This window comes from Delphinus delphis, chromosome 11 (genome assembly GCF_949987515.2).
Source record: "Delphinus delphis chromosome 11, mDelDel1.2, whole genome shotgun sequence".
Classification (NCBI taxonomy): Eukaryota; Metazoa; Chordata; class Mammalia; order Artiodactyla; family Delphinidae; genus Delphinus; species Delphinus delphis.
Genome location: NC_082693.1, coordinates 34,541,493 through 34,555,958, shown reverse-complemented (window position 1 = coordinate 34,555,958; position 14,466 = coordinate 34,541,493). Strand labels below are relative to the sequence as shown.

At 40.6% G+C, this 14,466-nt stretch overlaps 1 protein-coding gene across 3 annotated transcripts in view; it reads right to left on the bottom strand.

Moving 5' to 3' along the window:
- Positions 1-2,719, bottom strand: part of TMEM117 (transmembrane protein 117) — a 534,943-nt gene extending 532,224 nt beyond the window's left edge. For all 3 annotated transcript variants that reach the window (XM_060026169.1, XM_060026170.1, XM_060026174.1), the window contains exon 1: positions 2,413-2,719. The gene's annotated coding sequence lies outside the window, so the exon portion shown is untranslated. The remainder of the gene's footprint in view (positions 1-2,412) is intronic.
- Positions 2,720-14,466: the final 11,747 nt, after the last annotated feature.

Below are 14,466 nucleotides of genomic sequence, written 5' to 3'. Positions count from 1 at the left end.
CCCAGAATGGATTTGCCATTTCCTGAGATGGGAATGCATTTCTTGAGATGAATACTGTTGGAGCAGACAGGCAACATAATAACAACTAACATTTTGTAGTGCTTTTTATGTGCTGGGCTCTTGGCAAGCATTTTTCATGCATTATTTCAATTAACATTTAGACCAAACCTTTGGATTCACCAGTGAAGAAATAGAGATTTTAAAAGGTTATAATTTGCCCAAGGTCATACACCTACCAATTGGCAGAAGCAGAGAGAACTATCTCTTTATTACCCCAAAGTCAATACTCTTAATTACTGTGTATTCCCTACCCTGAAAAGTATAACACCTAATAAATTTCCAATGGGGAGGGAGCAAGGGTAAGAATTAGGTGATGATGTGCGCCTAGTAGGCACTCAATAAATCTTTGCTGATGGATGAGTAAATGAAAAACTGTGTGATGACGGTTGGATAACAGACCAGTCCTGGGTGAGAAAAAAGCACTGAATATTCCATTCCAGACAGAACAGACTCTGGATAATGGAATATCCAAGTCTGTAAAATGAGAAATGTCAGAAGGTGAGAAAACCTCAGGACCAGTCCTGAGGTAAGGATAGGTCTTAGTTTACTATCTTGAATTGTTCGACGAAAAGGCAGGCAGGCATGAGGGGATGACACACAGTATTTTTATGTAATGCAAATGCTTAATACAGGTTTTAAAAATACAAACAGCGGTAATAACAGAAGTAAAATTGGAACTTCTTACTTTTAGTGCAATGCAAGAGACCATACAGCCTTTTAAATAAGAATCAACCTTTTAAGTCAATCAATGAAACCACCATAAGTGGCTCTGTACAAATACCAGGATTGTATTTGTGGTACCCTAGCTAATTCAGAGGATCGCATCCATAAATCACTTCCTAGACTTTCTCTTCACATAGTTTCAACCTTTAAATTATGTTCTTCCCTTGTTATTGTCCTTCAGTCTTTGGCATAACAAAGCACTGAACCCATGCAAGTGTTTAAAATAGAAAACATGAAAGCAAAGCAGTTCAGGGGTTCTCTCTGAACTAACACATTAGCCAACTTTCCATCAAAATGGCAAGATTTTGATCAAAATGTCCTTTTCATGTCCTAAAGTTGAAAAATAATCACCAATGAATTCTTTAAAAATATTTAGACTTCCTTTTCATTACATGTGTTGATGATAAAAAATTAATTGCCATGCTCATATTCTAAACACAACACCAAATAAAGTAACAGTTAATGAATAAAATAAAATTCATTCATATCTGAAATTGCTTTTAATTGACTGACAGTTTTAAGAAGCAAATTAAGTACAACAAACAAGTACTGGTTTCTGATCACAAGGATCAGGTGAAGGTGGGATGGGGTGGGAATAAATATGAGGCAAAATGTCAAAATCCATAATTACCTTTAAAGTACAAAGATTGGGGGAGAAGGAATAGAGCTGGAAAGTATAAGCATGGCAAAAATTCAATACTTTACAACAAAAATTGCTTTTACAGGGATTCTACTACACTTTACATTCAATAAATTGGAAGAACTTTTTTTCTGAAGACAAAACAAAACCCTGAAATCTTCCTGGAAGTCCTTCTCTGGATTTCAAACAACATATCATTTATAACTAGGGGGAAAATACATTTATTCAAATACATTTATTCAACATACTTTTACTCGAAAAAAAAATGTTGCTCATGAGACTTCTACCTACACATAAATACTAAAATAAGCATGTGATGTTTACGAGCATCTCTCTCTCATACACGCACACTCGTTTATTGTTCCACAGCGAGTAGAATGAATAAGGGCAGCCAGAGTGGACCCACATGAGTCAAACACACTTGTGGGCCTCTGGCATTTTCAAAAATAGGACTCGACAAATAGCTTTATTAATCACGATGAAGACAGTAAACACCCAAACACTGAAGTTTTGTGGGGTTTGGAGGGGTTTGTTTTTTAAGGCGAACACTCCTGAACTACAACCTGTTAATTTAATTAACGAACAATACTGGGGCTTTTACTCTGTTCGCATCCTAGGAACCCCTGAAGCGAGGAAAGTTCACCGTCCGTCCTGGCGACGACACTCACCCTCGGATCCCGGTAGTTTGAGGGCCCCCCGCCCCCGCGCCGCCCCGAGCCCCGAGCCCTCCCCTAGCCCTCCTCCTCCTCCTTTTGCTGGAGGGCAGGTGCGCGCCCCCCTCCCGGGCACTGCACTGCCCCTCGGCGCGCCGACCCCGGGAAGGGAGGAGAGGAGTCGCTGGGCAGCGGGCCGGGGGACGCGGCCGGGGCCGCAGTCGCGGGCAGGACGAGGAGGCGGCGCGGCTGCGGGCGGCCGGACCGCGAGGGCTCCGCCGCAGCGGGACCGAGCGGCGGGGGAGGCGCGCGCGGCCGCCCGGGCCGCGTACTCACCAAGGGGGCCGCGCGGGCTCGGGGCGTCCGCACTCGGGAGACCCGGTGGAGCGCAGCCCTCCGCCGCGCCCGCGGCCTCGCTGGGAAGCGCGGCGAGACGGGCCGGCGGCGTCGCTGCCACCGCAGCTGTCACCGAGCTATAAATACCGGCTCGGCCCACACCCGTCGCCGCCTACGCCGGGGGCCCTCCGCAAAGTCCGCCGGCCGCGGGCCGGGCAGCGGGAGCGCGAGGGCGACAGCGCCGCGCAGACTGCGCCGGCTCCAGCTGTGCGGCAGCTTCCGCAGCTGGAGGCATGGCCTCCCGCCGCCCCCGCCCCTGCCCTCCCGCTCCCTCCTCTCGGGCCCGCGCCGCGGCCCGACTCCAGCCCGCGGGTCTTGCGCCGCAGCCGAGCTGCCCGGGCCGGGCCCTCCTCTGCAGAGCCGGTGGCGGCGGCGACGGGCGGGGACCGACTTCGGTACCCGGAGGGGTAGGGGGTGGCGGCCGGGGGCGGCAGGGCTTCAGCCTAGCCTGTCAACAGCAGCCCCTTCTTCCCGGGGGGAATCGGCCGACTTCTTATAAAACCCACCATCCTGCGGGCAACCAATGAGGTTCCCAGGTGGAATGTCCTCTAAGAGCTGCAAACTTTCTAACGCGGTCGGGTCACAGGGCATCCTTCCTGCTTTTGTCTATTGGTGGCGTGGAGGGCTGGGGGTGGGAAGAGACAGAGCCCGCGACGATCTGAGAAGTCTGAAACTTACTTTCCAGCCTGTCTAACTTACACAAAACATATGCTCATATATTCACACATGTACACACTTTTATAAGCACAAACACATTCATACACACTTAGAAGTGAGCTGCATATGTATACACACATATATAAATGCATACATGCATTTATGCACACATATATACGGAAGCACACAGGAGCACAATTTTTAACCTTTTTGCAGCCTGAAGCTCTCAATAAACTATAATTCTATAGTGCTCAAGTGATTCCTTTGCAGCATGCAGGAGGAAGACCCTCTGACCACGTTTAACAGGTTCCTTTCTTCCTGTTGTAGCGTCTTTTCCATTATATATGTGTGTGGCCTTGTCTCCATCCACACCCAATAACAACTGCTACCTCAATTTACAGGTTGCTTATAATGTATTAAAAACGGCTATCCGGCATACTGATATTCCATGCTAACAGAAGTGACCGCTAGTTTGTATAGTCAAATGGAAAATGGGATAATTCATTCCTACTTAACAGTAGCAAACTTAGGAGGAGAACAGTCTCTCTCCTGGACTGGCAGCATGATTCAGGAATAAATTGGGTAGCAACGGGGAGAGCTGAGATGTCAGCAGATTTTGAGATGGTACAGAGAGAGCCATTTCCAAGTCCTGCAGTGTAGCTAGTGTACACAGGGATCGTTGGGAGTCCACTGCCATACTTCTCACTAGTTTGACATTTGTTCTACTTCTAAGAATGACCGCATATATCTACATTGTAGTCACAGTTTGTGATCATCTTATGGAACTCTCAGCATAGTGAAGCTTTCACAAGTTTTCCCAGAAAGTTATTTCCTATGCTAGGACTTTGTACATTTTACTGTGACATTTCTTACATTTGCTGTACTTTTTTACAACTTCTTTTTCTCCCCCACTAAACAATAAACTCTTTGAGGGCAGAGACTAAATCTTACTCACCATTGCATCCTCAATACCTACCATAATGAGTTATAGTAATGGCTCAATAAATAGCAGATTAATTCCACAGTTTAACTATTAGAGTCTACTGTGGTTTTGTAACTGTAATCAGGATTATTTTACAAAAAATTATTAAACCATGTAACTAATTAACATAAGTTCCATATGCTATATATATATTTTTTTAACTGTAGATTTACAATATTATATTACTTTCAGATGTGCAGCATAGTGATTCAGTATTTTTATAGATTATATTCCAGTCAAAGTTATTATAAGATAATGGCTATATTTCCCTGTGGTGTACAATATATATTTGTAGCTTATTTATTTTATACATAGTAGTTTGTAGCTCTTAATTCCCTACCCAATGTTGCCCCTCCCCCCACCCCTCTCCCCACTGGTAACCAGTAGTTTTTTCTGTATATCCGTGAGTCTTTGTTATATTCATCCATTTGCTTTATTTTTTAAATTCCATGTATAAGTGATAACATACAATATTTGTCTTTGTCTTTGACTTATTTCACTAAACATAATACCCTTCCAGATCCACCCATGTTGTTACAAATGGCAGAACTTTATTCTTTTTTATAGCTGAGTAGTATTCCATTTTATATATATATATATATATATATATATATATATGTACACATACTACATCTTCTTTACCTGTTGATGGACACTTAGGTTGCTTCCATATCTTGGCTATTGTAAATAATTCTGCAATGAACATTGAGGTGCATGTATCTTTTCAAATTTGTGTTTTTGTTTTCTTCAGATGTATACCCAGGAGTGGGATTACTGGATCATATGGTAGTTTTATTTTTTGTTTTCTGAGGAATCTCCATAATGTTTACCATAGTGGCTGCACCAATTTACATTCCCACTGACAGTGTACTAGGCTTCCCTTTTCTCCACCTCTTCACCATATGCTATATTTTCCTTATGTCATCATTTAAAGCAAAGAATCTTCAATCAGTTAAAACTGGAAAATATTAAAGCTTCAAAAATTGTACAGCATAATACTGAGGACTGTGGATTCTTAACTATCACCCCCTCCCCCAAAAAAATAAAACAAAGCAAAACAAAAGACACTTTTCCTGTTCCTGAAAGACAGTGTGTACAACACATTGTATTTCAAAGGATATTGGGGTAAAAATCATTGAGCAGCTTCTCTTCTGTCTACTTGAAAAATAGAACTCACTCCACTCCATGATTGGTTGAATTACTCTGGTATCTATTAGAGTGAATTTCAGTTAATCAGAACTGAAATGTCTGGCCTCAGTTACATGGTACTCATTACCCTACCTTTAGATCCCTGCCTTCTTAACTTATGGTCAGGCTTCCTTTAATAATAATTTTAAGAATAAACGTAACCAATGCTTACTATTTGTTCTTAATTTAGAGACCTCAAGTTTTAAAGAATACAGTTCTCCAGGACCACTTCAAGGCAAAATATTGAAATGAGCAGGATTTTCTTCAATATTAATGCTCCCTTTTTACCACTGACCAAGAAGCTTGTGCTCTTTGCTTCAATAGCCATCCATGATCTCCAGTTCACCCCTGTCTAATAGCCAGACAGGAGAATAGCCTTTACACTTGATCCTTGTCACAATAACATGTAGTGATAAAAACTTGATTTATGGAAGACTTATTGTGCACCAGGCCCATTTCATGTATTAAAATGTTTAATCTCTGCAACAGACCTGTGAGATGCTGCAGTTAGTTTCACTTCTATGTTTGCCTTTGAGGAAAGAGACAAGCAGAGACTGAGCAGTTCATGCAGGATCTCTCGACTAGCCAGAGTGGTGGAGTAAGGATCAGAAACCAGGCAGTATGTCTCGCCAGCCCACATTTTAACCTCTCATCTTATATGTCCCCCCTGTGTACCTCAAAAAGGATGTGGGTATTACAGTTAGGAGACCTGGAATAGGAATATGGGTGTGAATTCTGGTCCCATCACAACCCTAGCTGCAACTCTGAGCAAATTGCTACTATAAGATTACCGTAAGAATCCCTAGGTCTTCTTTTCTTCACCATTAAAGTGGTGAGATGTTACACCTGGACATGGACTTATGGGCCCAAGATAGGTCTTTTGGCCTGTTCAAGGACAGATCCTATTCAGGATTTAGGCTACTGTTCTCCCTATTCTCCAGTCTCTTTCCATCCCAGTTGCCACCTACCACACAGAACTACTGGGAGTTTCAAGTGCCTTAATGTGTGTAAGACACCTATAGAATGCCAGGTACATGATAGGCTCTCAATAAAGGCCATTCTTCCTTCCCATCAAACCTTATGTTCTATGAAAACTTTCCTCCAGACCAAAATTTTTTGGTCCAGTGCACAGATGGTGACTGTTTACTCACAGAAATTAACTATTTTTCTAGTGTTGGTCAGCAGTGTTTGAAAACGGTATTATAGATAGGAGCCCCAAGAAGAAACCAAGATGGCAGAGCTGCATATCTTGCACTCATCCCATCCATATTTTAACCCAGACAACTCCATTTCTTTTCTTTATAGGCAGTAAACTGACCACAGTTTCAGACAATGTCAGGGCAATGATATAAATAGTTTAAGTAGGAAACTCTCAAATGCCACTATCCAGTCTTCTACCTACTCTACTTCCACATACAGAGTCAACCCTGCAGACAGACAGGCTTAAAATATGTCTTGTTTATATATAATTCCTTTGTACAGTCTGACCCAAGAGGGCAGAAACTAGAAGTAACCACCTGAGATGATGTTCTTCTGTTTGCTTCATCTATCCCAGTAGATTAATAATACAGTTATACTCTGTATTTTAAAAAAAGGAAAAGACAGGCTCAATATACACTTCAAAATTTGGTGAAAACTTTGATCATGACCAAACTGTATGCTCTCTAAATGGCCCTTTGAAAGCAAGAGGAAACTATAGGCGGAAGTATCAGTAGTCTGTATCAAGTCTATCAGGAAACCCTTTCATCAGTGATTTGATGTACTCCAAGCAAAATCATTTTTAACTTCCAACAGGTCAACCAAGATGATGCTTATTGCACACTCCAAATATAAACAGCATAATTCCCTTGTTTCCAAAGAGGCAAGAATAGAAATTTGAAACTGATCCATAATTTTCTTCTGGTATTTAAAGGTCAATGACTCTATTGCCAGGATTTTCCTCAGCAGACGTAATTGTAAATGTCGAGCCCCACTGTACCCAGAATACACTGATATATTTTATAAATTTATTTATTTTTGGCTGTGTTGGGTCTTCGTTGCTGTGCACGGGCTTTCTTTAGCTGCGTTGCTGTGCGTGGGCTTCTCATTGCGGTGGCTTCTTTGTTGCGGAGCGCGGGCTCTAGGCTCGCGGGCTCTACAGTGCAGGCTCAGTAGTTGTGGCGCACGGGCTTAGTTGCTCCGCGGCATGTGGGATCTTCCCGGACCAGGGCTTGAACCCGTGTCCCCTGCATTGGCATGCAGATTCTTAACCATTGCGCCACCAGGCAAGTCCCTGATATATTTTAGTTAGTCCACATGTCCTGAATTTTGCTTGGGAGAAGATCATTACATGTCTACTGCTTGGAATATTAGAGCCTGTGCTCTGAAATCCTGGTTCTGCACAGATAGTGGCAATGTGATATTAAGCAAATTACTTAGTACTTGCCTCACAGGTTGTTAGAGGATTAAATAATGTGTGTTTTACTTTTAACATTTGGCCTCGTTCATATTAAATTCTCCATAAATATTCTTTTTATTATCATAATTATTTATCTCATCCCTGCCCTGCTTATATTTCCACAGAGTTTCTTTTACCAAATGACTGATTCGCCTAGCCTCCATTTCAACCTATAAATGGCCGGGCAAAGGGATTTTTCTGTACAGTTTTTAAAACAAAGGAGTCATGCAAACAAAGCCTGGACTAGCAGTCATAGCAAAAGTAGAGCTGCCACATACTTGGTGGCCAGCATCAGCCCTGACTCACCCCTGTCCTGAAGAATCTGCATAAATGCAACAGTTCCTTCAAAGAACCATTTCTGTTATGATGACAGAGAGGGGCAATTGTTTCACTGGCCACTCCCTTCAGTTCTTTTTACTGCCTCTACTTGCTCTGTGCTCTGCCTCTCACCCACTCTTGCAAATACAAGAGACCCTAAGAACTGACCAGTGCCTCACTCCCAAGAAGCAGCACTTGACTGAGATTGGGGATGACTTCATCCACAGGAATGCAACTGCTGGCTTTAAATGGCAAATTTGCCTTTGGGCAGTTTTGAGCTGACCTTCGCTTTCTTCCTGCTTGATTCTCCTAAAACAAATGGTCTTTTTTTTTCTTCTTCAGACTGTTTGCAACAGACCCGCTTTGACAGGTTTCATAGACCTAGCCCAAGGGGGAGAAGCTTGATTTGAGAGCCTTCAAAACTCTTGATTTCATATAAAGTACCAAATATACCACCCAATCTATAAACATATCCAAAGCAGCTAGCCCATCAAAGCACTGCAAGGTGCTGAGGTTTCAAAGACAAACACAGCATGTCTGTTTCCTCAGGAAACTCCATGATCTAAATGAGCAGACAAGAGATAGATTATAATCACCATAAACAGTAATAAAAGGTGACATGTGATCAAGGCCAAATGCATTTTACTGACCATAAGAGCTATAGAAATCTGAAATGGAGAAAAAAAACTATCCTTAGTAATTGCTGTATTAACCAAATGGAAGACGGTGCTTGAAGCAAACTTTAAAGGATAAGGAGAATTTAGATAAGCAGCAAAGGGAGAAAGAAGAAATTCCAGGCAAAGGGGAGCAGCACAGAAACAATGCTTGTTCCCCATAAGGTTCTCAATCAATACATGCTGAAGCAGGGGAGAAAGAGAGGGAAGACCAGTAGGAGAGAAAGTGGGAGGAGGGGATGAAGAGAAGAAGCTCAAAGGATCAGGAATGTTATGGTCCATTCACAGGAGCAGATTGTAGGGGATAGTGAATTATGTCTTTGGAGAAGTAAGGAAAGCCAGATTATTGAAAATGTACTTTTCAGTTTTACCTATTTTAGCACTAAGGGACTCAGGGCAGGCGGATAATAAGAGAAATAATTAGCACCAGGAATTTTTTAAAAAAATAAGAAATGAAAATGATTTGTATTTGACGACAATGGCCCTGTTTTTATGTAGCCATGAAATAAAAAACAGTAGCCTGACTCTACCCATAGACCAGAAGGGCTGTTCTCCCTGCCTCCCCTAAGGGTTAGGGGGAGCCATCTTCCCCATCCTCCACTTTTTCAATTTATGAAAAAATAAAAAGGGGCTTCAAAAGCCTTTTTCTCAGTGCCTGGGGCCCCCTCCTCCATCAGAACTGCTCAACCCAGAAGCCTGGCTCACTCACTCTTCCAAATTTTAGAAAGTAATTAAAATGATGTCTCTGGGCTTCGCTGGTGGCGCAGTGGTTGAGAGTCCACATGCCGATGCAGGGGGCGCGGGTTCGTGCCCCGGTCCGGGAAGATCCCACATGCCGCGGAGCGGCTGGGCCCGTGAGCCGTGGCCACAGAGCCTGCGCGTCCGGACCCTGTGCTCCACAACGGGAGAGGCCACAACAGTGAAAGGTCCGCGTACCGCAAAAAAAAAAAAAAAGATGTCTCTGCAAATAGTGACAGGGAAAAGTGTCACTGTTTTAAGATGATATGATCGTCATTTAACCCTGGTCAATTCACTCATCTTTGTGTTTCTGTTTCCTCATTTGTAAAATAAAGATAATAATGGTATCTAGGATATAGATTTGTTGGGAATAAATGAGTCAAAATGTGTTAAGTGGCATAGAATATTACCTGTGAAATAGCAGATACAACATCCAATATTATCTTACATGCTATTAATATTACTGAAGACAAGTGAAACTCTAAATAATACGCCTAAACCTTTGTTAAAAGGAATAAGTGGTTTTTTTAAGTTTTACCATGTGGGATTTTTACGTAGCCTTCTATTCTGTTTTCTTAAATATTTAACTAAATTCTATTTCTAGTTAATATAAATAAATAAATAAAATAAAGATGACATGATACTTTATATAGAGAACCCTAAAGTCTCCACCCAAAAACTATTAGAGTAAATGAATTCAGTAAGGTTGCAAGATATGAGATTAATATACAGTAACCTGTTGAAAATCTATACACCAATAATGAAATATCAGAAAGAGAAAGTAAAAAAAAAATCATAATAAACTTAACCAAGGATATGAAAGATCTATACTCTGAAAACTACAAACATTGATGAAAGATAATGAAGATGATACAAAGAAATCTAAAGATATCCTATGCTCTTGGATTGGAAGAATTAATATCGCTGAAATGGCCATATTGCCCAAAGCAATCCATAGATTTAACGCAATCCCTATCAAAATACCCATGATGTTTGTCACAGAACTAGAACAAATAATCCTAAAATTCATATGGAACCACAAAAGACCTCAAATTGCCAAAGCAATCTTGAGAAAAAAGAGCAAAGCTGGAGGCATAACCCTCCCAGACATCAGAATATACTACAAAGTTACAGTAGCAAAACAGTGTAGTATTGGCACAAAAACAGATACATAAATCAAGCAAACAGAATAGAGAGCCCAGAAATAAACCCACACACCTCTGTCAATTTATCTATGACAAAGTAGGTGAGAATATACAATGGAAAAAAGACAGTCTCTTCAAGTGGTGCTGGAAAAACTGGAGAGGCACATAATGAGATTAGAACATTCCCTCACACCATATACAAAAATAAACTCAAAATGGTTTAAAGACCTAAATGTAAGAATGAAAACCATGAAACTCCTAAGAGAAAACACAGACAGAACATTATTTGTCATAGATTGTAGCAACATTTTTTGAATCAGTCTCCTAAGGCAAGGGAAACAAAAGCAAAAATCAACAAATGGGACGTAATTAAACTTAAAAGCTTTCACACAGCAAAGGAAACCATTAACAAAATGAAAAGACAACCTACAGAATGGGAGAAAATATTTGCAAATGATGTGACTGACAAGGGGTTAATATCTAAAATATATAGACAGCTCACACAATTCAATATCAAAAAAATAAACCACCTGAGCAAACAATGAGCAGAAGACCTGAATAGACATTTTCTAAAGAAGACATAGAGATTGCTAACAGGCACATGAAAAGATGTTCAACATCGCTAATTGTTAGAGAAATGCAAATCAAAACCACAAAGAGACACCACCTCACACCTGTAAGAATGGCTATTACCAAAAAGTCTACAAATAACACCTGTTGGAGAGGATGCAAAGAAAAAATAACCCTTGTACACCGTTGGTGCAGCCGCTATGGAAAACAGTATGGATGTTCCTCAAAAAACTGAAAATAGAACTACTACCACATGATCCAGTAATTCCACTCCTGGGTATATATCTGAAGAAAATGAAGACATTAACTCAAAAAGATACATGCACCCCAATGTTCATAGCAGCATTATTTATAATAGCCAAGACTTGGATACAAACTTAGTGTTCATCAACAGATGATTGGACTAAGAAGATGTAGTGTACATACATAGTGGAATATTAGCCATAAAAAAAGAATGAAATTCTGCAATTTGCAGCAATATGGATGGACCTAGAAGATATTATACTTAGTGAAATAAGTCAGACAGAGAAAGACAAATACTGTATGATATCACTTATATGTGGAATCAAAAAAAAATACAAATGAATATATATACAAAACAGAAACAGACTCACAGACATAGAAAACAAACTTGTGGCTACCAAAGGGGAGAGGGAAGGGGAAAGGACAAATTAAGGGTATGGGATTAACACACAAACTACTATACATAAAATAGATAAGCAACAAGGATATTCTTTATAGCACAGGGAATTATAATCATTATCTTGTAATAACCTTTAATGGAGTATAATCTGCAAAAATACTGAATCACTATGTAGTGCACGTGAAACTAATATAATACTGTAAATCAACTATACTTCAATAAAAATTAATTAATTTAAAAAAAAGGGTGAGTCTGACAGAGAGCATTATCTTCTTATAGTGAGTTAGGTATTATAATACTTAACTTCAAAATATTGTGGACTAATTTATCTACGGCACAATCCACATCCTCCTGTCCACAAGTAAGCAAATATCTCCTGTCTTCACCGTGTTCGTTTCCTAGGCTGCTATGACAAATCACCACAAATGGTGGCTTAAAACAGACACTGACAGTTCTGGAGGTCAGAAGTCTGAAGTCAAGGTGACATCGGGGCCTTCTCCCCGCAAAGAGTATAGGAGAGAGCCCTCTCCTGCCCCTTCCAGCTTCTGGAGGCTCCTGGTGTCCCTCAGCTTGATATGTGCATCACCCCAGTCTTCATGTCACCTTCTCTTCTGTCTCTGTGTCCAAATCTCCCCCTCCTTTTTCTTATAAAGATACAGTCATTGGATTTAGGACCCACCGCAAATCCAGCACGATTTCATCTCAAGATCCTTACTTAACTAATTACATCTATAAAGAACTTATTTTCAAATACAATCATGTTCTGAGTTACCAAGGGAAGATGAATCTTGGGGGGACACTATTTAACTTATTACATTTGCATTCACCAATAAGCAAGTATCCCCCGTCCAAATGTCATGATTTTACTTACAGTACTGGGTTACTCCTCCAATACAGGGTAAAAAACACATGGGAGAAGTCATTTACTTAATGATAAAGTGTTTTTTTGTAAAAAAAAAATATTCCTCTGAGTAATGTTATCCAAATCTCTCACATTACGACTCCAGCACTGTACAGCCCCGGGTCTTTATTTTGCTTCTATTTGCAGAGGTATATTAGCCCTCTGAATGCCGAAGTGTTGCATGTTATTTAAGCTTCCATTCCAAAACTTAAAACCATCATTTTCAGGAAGCTCTACTGTGTCAGACACTTCCAGCGATGCGGTGTTGAAAATAAACAAAGCCCATGCTCTCATATAGTTTATTTTAGTGATTGCATAGATAGTAAACACAAAATGCATAATGATATAATTTCTGGTAGTGAGACATGCTATTAAGAAAAGTAAGTAGAGGTGGGAGGGGCAAATTAGGGGTATGGAATTAAGAGATACAAACTACTATGTATAAAATAGATAAGCAACAAGAATATATTGTATAGCACAGGGAATTATCTTATAATAACTTTTAATGGAGTATAATCAGAAAAACACTGAATCACTATGCTGTACACCTGAAACTAATATAATATTGTAAGTCCACTATACTTCAATAAAAAAAAAAGGATAAATAAATAAATAAAAGTAGGTAGAATCAGAGCATGGAGAAAGATATGGAAATTTTAGAAAGGGTGGCCAGGGCAGGTTTCTCTTGAGGGACACTTGTACAGAATAATTAAGCTAGCTCCTTGCTGCCACAATCTTATATCTATTTCCTTCATTGCATTTTTACTAGAGGTGCTAAATAGTCCACATACTACATTAAACATAATAAAATTCCTGCAATGTAATCACAGTTCTTCATGTCAGAGGGGTTTTCTGGTCATTGTATTGACAGTCAAGCATAGATCGATGCATCTGTGGTGTATATATTCACAATCACTGCACTATTCCAGGCACTATTCTATATGCAGGCAGATACAGAAAATACACAACAAAAATCCCCAGTATCAGGTAGCTCCCCTAGAATAGGGTTTGCATCCCAGCATTAGACATGAAAACAGAAAACTGAGGTTTGATCCCCAGCTCTCTTACTTCTCTCTTACTCTTAGAAAATCACTTTGTGGTTCGAAGCCTCGGTTTCCAAGTGTGTAACGTAAAGAAATTGGACTAGACAATCTCTGAATGCCCTTCTGACTCTAGCACTCCATTGTTTTAGAGTAGGTGGCAACCTGATTTATCATACCATAGTTAAATATGATTTCATTCAGGAAGCCATCCATATCCCTGGAATCATGAGTAGAAAATAATAGCAGGGATCCTAGATCCCAGGGTCTGTAGTTAGGTGGGTGGTATGATTGTGGGGAAAAGATGACATTATCTATTTTGAAGCAGAGGTCGCAGTCAGCAGATGGAAAGACGGGGAGCAGATTTAGCTTCAGGGGGTATGGAGCTGGCAAAAACTAGACAGAGAATTCAGTGGCTTCAAGAAAAGATTGAATCAATACATGTGAAACACTTAGAAGAGTGCCTGGTACAGAGTAAACCTCAATAAATAAAGCTGTTATTATTGTTGTCTTGTCCCAGAAGAACTGGATTACACTTAGAAAGCCAAGGTAGGATAACTGAGCAGACGCGGCAAAGCTTGGATAGGAAAGCAGCTGCTTGGTGGGCATGCTGGTGCCCACCGTATACCCCTTACACCCTGAATGCTAGTCCCCACCCATCAAAGGTGCAAATGCAGATTTCTGGCTTGGGAAACTAAGTT